Source organism: Mauremys reevesii, linkage group 2 (genome assembly GCF_016161935.1).
Source record: "Mauremys reevesii isolate NIE-2019 linkage group 2, ASM1616193v1, whole genome shotgun sequence".
Lineage (NCBI taxonomy): Eukaryota > Metazoa > Chordata > Testudines > Geoemydidae > Mauremys > Mauremys reevesii.
This window is the reverse complement of record NC_052624.1, coordinates 29438244-29447133: the sequence shown is the minus strand read 5'-3', so window position 1 is coordinate 29447133 and position 8890 is coordinate 29438244.

Sequence of the window (8890 nt, the reverse complement as noted above, 5' to 3'; positions counted from 1 at the left end):
ATACTGGGCTGGATGGACCTTTGCTCTGACCCAGTATGGCCATTCTTATGTTCTTATGTTAAATTAGCAGTTTTTAAAAAAAATAGTAAATATGAAGTGTAAAATGCCAAACTGTTTTCAACTGAGATGATGATTGAAATACATAGTGCACATTTGTCTGTTATTTGTATGACTTTAGTAAAGAAAGATGCATTAAGTATATCCTTGTGCTTTGCAAATTGTCACAACTCGTCCCTAAATCAATTTTCTTATTGCTAGGAATGATTCCAAAGTGTGCTACATTGCTATATCCCTCCTGTACTGGTTTCCTTTGTGAGTTGTGTCCAGTGAAAGTTCGGTGTTAATATGGAACTTTGAGAGTTGACATGGGGAGTTTCTACTCAAAAGGCAGAGAGCGTAGAATACCCTCTATTGAAACAAGAAAACAAGCCTGCTATAGATTCAGAATTAGATTAAATGACAAATAGCATCTTTTTACTCAATCTCACTGCTCCCTTTATATGTTCCGAGTTCCATCTGCTTGCATCGCATACATACAAACAAAAGATTTTGCTACCTTTTACTCCTATTAGCACTATATAGACAATTCAATTAATCTCTAGGAGAGCTAGTCAAATTGTATTTTGGTTTATGCATTTTTAATAGAATTAATGACTAGGGTCCAGTTGCAGAATCTTTATTACTAGTGGTGATATGTGAGCCAGAAAGAACACAACTGATTTTGCACTGCTGATAATTAGAAAGCTCATTTATTTTACTTGTAAACTGAGTAGATTTATTCATAGATTCATAGACTCTAGGACTGGAAGGGACCTCGAGAGGTCATCGAGTCCAGTCCCCTGCCCTCATGGCAGGACCAAATACTGTCTAGACCATCCCTGATTTGAGCTGAAGTAAGTCAAAAGACGATATACAAGGAGTCTCACAGGGCCAGTTTCAGTAACTTTTCAGACTATAGCTGTACTTGAACATTTTATTGCAACTGGAGAAACAAAACTATAACACAGAGCTACGTATTATTATTATTAAGTGGTCTACTGAGCTTGCCTACCTTGGCAGTAGCTGAAGTATGGCAAATTTATGTAAATTGCAAGAATTTGCACCATGGATCTTCCAAAGCATCTATGAAGAGAACTGTTTCTTCAGCTCAGTACCCTAATGCATTTAAAACAGATCCCAGGCTTTAACCTTAGTAGCATCTTCTTATCTAAAATCACTAGAATGTTTATCTAAGTTAGACATAATTGTACTGTTAAATAAATACAGATATATAGATAAAAAGATTACTCTTTATACAAGATTCTCTTTAATAAATCCTCTTTTGAGGTAAAATTGGTTCCTGTTCAGAGTGTCCACAAAGACCTAAGCACTGATTATCTGAGACTTAAATGGTACCTATTATTAGTGAATGCACAAACAATTCAGTAAGATGGAAAAGGTCCAAAATACAAAATATAAAATTGGGAGATAAAACAGATGTATAAGTCAAAAAAGATAAAAATGTCAAAAGGGGTTAGGTAGACATCATACATGTTTTAGCTATTCAGTAGCTTCAGGGTCAGCAATATGCAGTCTGAAAAGTCTTCCTGGTAGAGTAGTGTAACGCTGACAGACCCCAGTTGTTGGCAGACGGGATCGAACCTGGGGCCTCTAGAGCTTAGTGCATGAACCTCTACTGCAGGGGTGGGCAAACTATGGTCTGCATCTGGCCCACAAGCCATTTTAAGCTGGCCTGCGAGTTCCCACTGGGGAGTGGGGTCAGGAGCCACACCACATGGCTCAGCCCCGCTCCAGCTGGGGCACTGGGTTGGAGGCCGCACCATGCGCTCGGCCCTGCTCCAGCTGGGGTACTGGGTCAGGGCCTCACCACACAGCTCAGCCCTGCTCAGGCCAGGGTGCTGGGTCTGGGTCGCACCTCGTGGCTCGGCCCTGCTCCAGTACTCCAGCTGGGGCACAGGGTTGGGGGCCGCACCACACAGCTCCCAGAAGCCGTGGCATGGCCTCGCTCTGGCTCCTACATGCTCCAGTGGCCCCCTCTGGTGCTCCAATGGGAGCTGCAGGGGTGGTGCCTGTGGGTGGGACAGTGTGGCCACACCTCTGCATAGGAGCTGGAGAAGAAATATGCCACTGCTTCCAGGAGCTGCTTGAGGTAAACACCGCTTGGAGCCTGCACCCCTGAGCCTCTCTCCACGCCCCAACCCCCTGCCCCAGCCCTTCCCACCCTCCAAACCCCTTGATCCCAGCCTGGAGTACGCTCCTGCACCCCAAACCTCTCATTCCTAGCCCACACCCCAGCTGCAAACTGCACCCCTTCCCCAGCCCTGATCCCCCTCTCACCCTCTGAACCCCTTGGTCCCAGCCCAGAGCACCCTCCTACACCCCCAAACTCCTCATCCCCAGCTGCACCCCAGAGCCTGCACCCCCAACCAGAGCCCTCACCTCCTCCCGCACACCAACCCCAATTTTGTGAGCATTCATGGCCCACCATACAATTTCTATTCCTTGATGTTACCCTCAGGCCAAAAAGTTTGCTCACCCCCTGCTCTACCGCATGAGCTAAAAGCAAACTGGCTGTTAGCTGAGGCTGCAGAGCAGACTCATTAATTGCTCTCTAAGTGGTCTCAGTGCCACTAGATGGGACAGAACACCACACCCAGGAGGTGTGTGGGTTATACTGGCACGAGATGAGCAGCCATTCAGGAGGTGTACAGCATCCTCAGTTGCACCACAGCTACACAGATGGCTGTTTCTGAGTCCCCAGATGTGGTCATTTGCTGCACACTTACCTGCCCCACCTCTAAAATGGTTGAGCTAGCACCAGAAATAGGATGGCAACTCAAAGCCAGGCAATGTCCCATCAGGTTGAATTATGAGGAAGAACTTCCCTACAGAGGGAGCAGCTCGTTTTGATTCTGCTCACCATAATGTGACCGAGCCTAGACCTTGTGCATTCATCCTTAATGATATAACTAATGTCTTGGTTCCCAAACAGGTATACATCTTAAATAAGGATGGTGTAATTTGTTTATTGCTGCTTAATGTGCCAGGTATGTCAGAAAAAGCAGTTGGTCCAGCAAAAGATATTACCTCACCCACCTTGTCTCTCTAATGTTTCAGAGAGATGGCAGACTTCTAGCGTGGCTTCAAACTTGATGGCGCCTTTTTCAGACTAAGAGCTGGACTAGGCCATAAAGCTTATGAAAACAGGAAAGGCTCCAGGATTGTATCCCTATGGAGTTCCTTACTTTACCTAGTCCGAAAAGCTGGCTGCTTTGGTTCAATCGATGTTTCCAATACAGTTGCCTCCCAAAAAACGGGAGTGGGGCAAAGGTCATAGCCATTCCAAAACCAAGAAAGCCACTGAAAGATCTCAAGAGTTACTGACCAACCTCTTTCATTTGTGCTACATATATGCTTATGGAAAGACTGATTCTGATGTGCATCAATGAGGTTATCGAACCACAACTGCCCTTTGTTTAAGCTGGCTTTAGATGAGGATAGTGTACCCGAGATCAAGTTATTCAGCTAATAAAAGACATCAAAGATGTCTTTGAGAAGGGCAAGAAAGTTGGCACTGTTTTGGGCGATCTGTTAAACTGCATATGATAATGTCTGGCAAGAGGGGCTGACCACCAAGTTGTTGCAGGCTATTCCTGTATGCCCAAGGTGCAGTTCATCATGAAAATTATAATGAGTTGAAGTGTCATCTTACAAGATGGAGACTAAGTCAGCTGGCTCAATTGTTTCCATAACGGACTCCTGCAAGGATCCATTCTAGCTCCTGTGGGCAGTGGGTATAATACCTGGGCCATGGTGGCCCCGCTCGCCCCTTCCCCAAGGCCCCCACCGCCTGCTGTTGCCTGCCTGTCTGCCATGTGTCCTCCACTCCCCCACATCAAAGGTCCCTGCTGCTTGCGGCGTCTCTCCTCCTTGGGGACAGAGGAGTGAGGAGGGACGCGGCGAGCCAGTGGCAGGTGGGGGAGTGAGGAGGCTCGGCTGGGTGCTTGGACTGGTGGCTCAGCTGGGGGGGGCCTTCAGGGGCAGGGGAGGCTGGCACTTGTGGGGGGGGGCAGCCTGGTGCTTGGGGACTGGCCTGGTGCTCAGGAGGCTGGTGGTTCAGCCTGGGTTTGGCCGGGACAGGACCTTCAGGGACGGAGGAGCGGGCGGCTTGGCCCAGCGCTGGGGCTGGCCCAGCAGCTCAGCCCAGCACTTGCGGGGGCAGGGCTCAGCCCAGTGTTTGGAGGGGCGGTGGGGTGGGAGGCCAGCAGCTCAGCCTGGTGTGGCTGGGGTGGGCGGGTCAGGGCTCCTCCAGTTGTGGGGGGGCCCCTCAGGACTTCTTCTGTTTAGGGGGAGTTTGGGGGTCTGGTGTTGGGGGGAGGGGCTTGTGCAGAAGGGGTGGGGCTAGCCTCCCCAAAGCAGGGGTTTGTATATACTTATGATCTACCAGCAACTAAGGTCAATAAGTACATATATGTGGATGACACCTGTCATGCTGATGTGGTTAATGACCTATCTTATATCGAAGGGTTACTCAGCCAGAACATGAATGTTCTGGGCACGTACCTTCATCAGTGGAGAATTACATTAAGTGAATCTTAGGCCTGGTCTACAGAGTTTTGTCAACGCAAGTCATGCTGATGATCAAAGCCCACTAGAATTACATTGCTTGTGCATGTCCACACAATGATCCTCCCGTTGGCTGAGCGCATCCAGTTGGTGCTCTAGCATCGACAGTGAGAGCAGTGCACTGTGGATAGCTATTCCACTACACTACTTGCCACTTTCTGCATGTAGGAGTTGTGGAAAGGCGGAGTGGATCACAATGCATCATGGGTGCCGGCTCATCATCTCACAATGCAGTTTTTTCTGTCCCATCATTCCATGGGCTCCTGACTGCATTTCTCGCCATTTTTCAATGGCTCCTGTTTACTGTGCACCCTCTCTCTCTGTCTGAAAGAATGAATCCTGCACTGCTCTCTACTGTTGTGATCACTGTTATGAACACATTGTGGATGGTCATGCAGTGTATCATGGGCTCCTAATCTGAACAGGAATCTGAGGTTCATGACCTGCTGTGTGCATGGAAAGAAACAACACCAGATTACTTTTGGCATTCATGGATCAGCTGCTCATGGTGGACCATCAGTTTTGGGATCGGGAAACAAGCCCTGAGTGGTGGGATTGCATCATTACGTGGGTCTGGAATAACGAGCAATGACTGCAGAATTTTCAGATGCGGAAAGCCACCTTCCTGGAACTGTGTGGAGATCATCTCAACACTGTGGCACAAAGACACCAAAATGAGAGCTGCCTTCTCGGTTGAGAAATGCATGGCCATCGCTGTGTGGAAGCTGGCAACTCCAGACTGCTACTGATCAGTCGTGAATCAGTTTGGAATGAGGAAGTCCACCACTGGGGCTGCATTAACACAAATGTGCAGGATCATTAATCATATTCTGATATGAAGGACTGTGACTCTTGGAAATATGAATGAAATAGTGGATGGCTTTATGGCAGTGGGATTCCCTAACTGCAGCAGGGCAATAGATGGCACACATATCCCAAATTTGACCCTGGACCATCTTGCAATGGAGTACATCAATAGAAAGGGGTACTTCTCTAAAGTATTGCAGGTGCTTGTGGATCACTGACATCAACGTGGGATGGTAAAGGAAGGTGCATGACACATAGCACATAGCTTGGCAAATGCTTTAAACATGATGAATTTGGCTTTGGGGGAGGGGGAAGCTCAAAAAGAGGTAAAGGGTCTACGTGATTTTTTAAGGGGATCACTGCAGGTGAGTAGGGACAAAATTGTAAATTCTGCCACTGTTTTCCACAGGTGGGGAGCATTGATGCTGATATCTCACTCCTGAGGATAACCAAGAATGCAAGGGTGCATCTCCTGCATGCATGCGGCTTCAGATCAGGTCCCTATGTGTGCCACTTTGGTCCCTGCACAAGTGATTGCCAATTGGCGCATGTAAGTCTTGTACAATGGAGGAAGGAACAAAGCAGCTCTGCCAAGGAACCTTCAACAGAGGATTGGCGAGTACCTCCAGGAAAGTTTCCTAGAGATCTCTCTGGAGGATTCCCATGAAATTTTGGTGTGCATTAACATACTTTTCCACCCCAATGCATAGCTGCACAGGGGAATGTGAAACTCACACAAACACAGCTAGTCTTGTACATTTCTATCCCTTCACTCACTTCTAGCATATAACAAAGCAAAGAACAGCTCTACCTCATATAAACGAGAAGCATCAACTCAAAAAGATCACTTGCAGACCTCCCTTCTCCTGCATCATGCATGCCAGAGATGGAGTACTGGGACTGGCTCAAACCCTCCTGGGTCGAGAAGAGGTTCACCACAGTACCAGATGACCCTGTCGCCAGTCCCATTTCATCCTCCAACTCGACCTCCTTATACATGACTTTGTGCTTTGGGTTAAGTCCGCTGTCTGTTGTCTCCAGCCCTGCCAAAGTATCCACAGGGTTCTTGGCGGTGGCAGTGGGCATCCAGCTCCTTATAGAGGCACAGGTCTTTGGCACAGCACCAGAGCAATAGTTTGACTCCCTTGCCTTCTGGTATGCCTGCCTCAGCTCCTTTATCTTCACACTGATGTGTGTTCCATTCATAGCCCTTATTCAACATGGCAAGAGAAATCTGATTGTAGGTATTGAAGTTCCTATGGCTGGAGCGGAGCTGGGACTGCATAACCTCTTCTCCCCACAGAGCCAGCAGATCCAACAACTCAGGTGTACTCCAAGCGGGAGAGCATTTGCTGCATGGAGCTGCCATGGTCAGCTGGGAAGATGCAATGTGAGCTGTCCATGCTGAGCAAACAGGAAGTGGATTTTCAAAAATTCCCAGGCCTTTAAAGGGGGAGGGATGGATGCCTGTGTACCTAGGTGCAGGTCAGCGAAGTTCAAACTGCTGATCAGAGTGGTCAGGATGGGGATTGTGGGACACCTCCTGGAGGCCATTTACAGTAATATAACCAAGTGCAGTGTCTACACTGACACTTTGTCGATATAACCTTGCCGTAAAAAGATCTACACCTCTCGTTGAGATGGTTTTATTTTGTCAGCAAATCAGGAGAGTTTTTCCAGTGGAAGGAACAATGTAGTGTGCACACCTCCACTGTTTTGTCAATGAAAGCTGACTTGTTGACAAAACTCTGTAGTGTAGATAATTTCTAAGACAGTGGCCACAACTTTCCATCTGATCAATAGCCTGGAAATCAACCCCCTACCCTCTATGGGACTGTCCACTCTCTCTCCAGCCAGTTGTCATTATTATTTAGGAGTCAAACTAAACCGCATTTTAACATACCAGTCCCATCTAGAAAACAATCACCACCTGCACTGCTTTGATCAAGAACCTAACAGGAACCTCTAGGTAGCAGAAACAAATGTTCTTCTTCAAGTGATGATCCCTATGTGGATTCCAAATGCAGGTGAGCATGCACACCATGTGCCGGGGCCGGAACTATTCATTGTAGTATCCGTTGACCTGCACGTGCGTCATGTGTTGACTGCATGGCATGTCCAAGGCTTTAAGATGTTGTGCGGTTCAATGCTGTTCCAGTTCCCTCTTACCTCCCCACACAGGCCCTCTCAGAGGTCCAGAGAGGCGCAGGACACTTCCAGCTTTTGAGGCCCCTAGCCATAATAAAAATAGAAAATGACGACACATGAAAACAAAATAAGGCACCAAACAACAAGTTGCGAAACTTATCAAATGCCAAAAAATTAACAAGTGTCTAAATTTGAGGCCCCCTTTGAGCTTGATGCCCAGGCCAAATGGCCCTCCTGGCTCCCCCATGATTGGCCCTGCCTCCACATGGCCAGAGACGGAACCCCTGTTCCTAAGTGCTCTTAGCTTGCTAAGGGAACTGCTCTTTGTTTTGCTGTACATAGTTTCAAGTTAGATATAGTTTTCCATTAGTTTTAATAGTTAGTTAGCTCTCCCTTGGACTTCTCTCCTCCAGGGGTTATTTTTCCAGGCTCAGGGACTATGCACCGGCAAGCCAGCTTCAAGAACTGTGCTTTGTGCCCTTGCTCCTTCTCAGCGAGCAATGAGCACACTCTTTGTTTTTAGTATCTAGGCGAAGCCCACATCGTCTCTTGTTGCTCCATCTGCCACTTGTTTCCTTCCCGGACTTGAGCAGCTGGTGAACTTTGCCTCTGCAGATATCTGATGGAGGAGGCAATGTGCCCATATGCACAACTAGACCTGGCTCCAACACACCCACTGGAACGGCGCCTGTCTCCAGCTACGAGTACTTCACTGGGCCCCTTCTGTGAGGTACTGGTGGCACACCTCACCGGCTGAAGCCCTAATATGTGCACAAGAAGCATGGGCACAGGCATAAGGGCAGATTTCCAACAGGGACCACCTCAAATCACAGTGTTACCTACCTGAGCCATGTTAGGTAGGGCAAGAACTTATGTGTAGCTGTGGATGCTCCTGCTCCAAAGAAGGCTTGTATGGAGGACCTTCAAAGCACCATTGTACGCTGCTGGCCCCGTCTTCTGCTTCAGCACTTGGTCCTCCTCTTTCACCCTTGGTGCCATTGATGCCACCAGGAGGGGCAAAAACATTTGGAACGTAGGTGTTGGTAAGAAGAAATCTTCTAGAAAAAAAATCCTCAACATTAAAAATAAAATAAGTCCCATTAGGGCTTGAGGTTTTTCTAAAAAATTCTGGTGAATTTGAAAGTGAGAAATTAATAAGGAGTCCGATGGCACCTTAAAGACTAACAGATTTATTAGGCATAAGCTTCCATGGGTAAAAAACCTTACTTCTTCAGATGCAAGAAATTAATAGCATTGACATAGTACCAGCATGGAGAGATACAAGTTTGTCTTCATGTCACATTCTGTT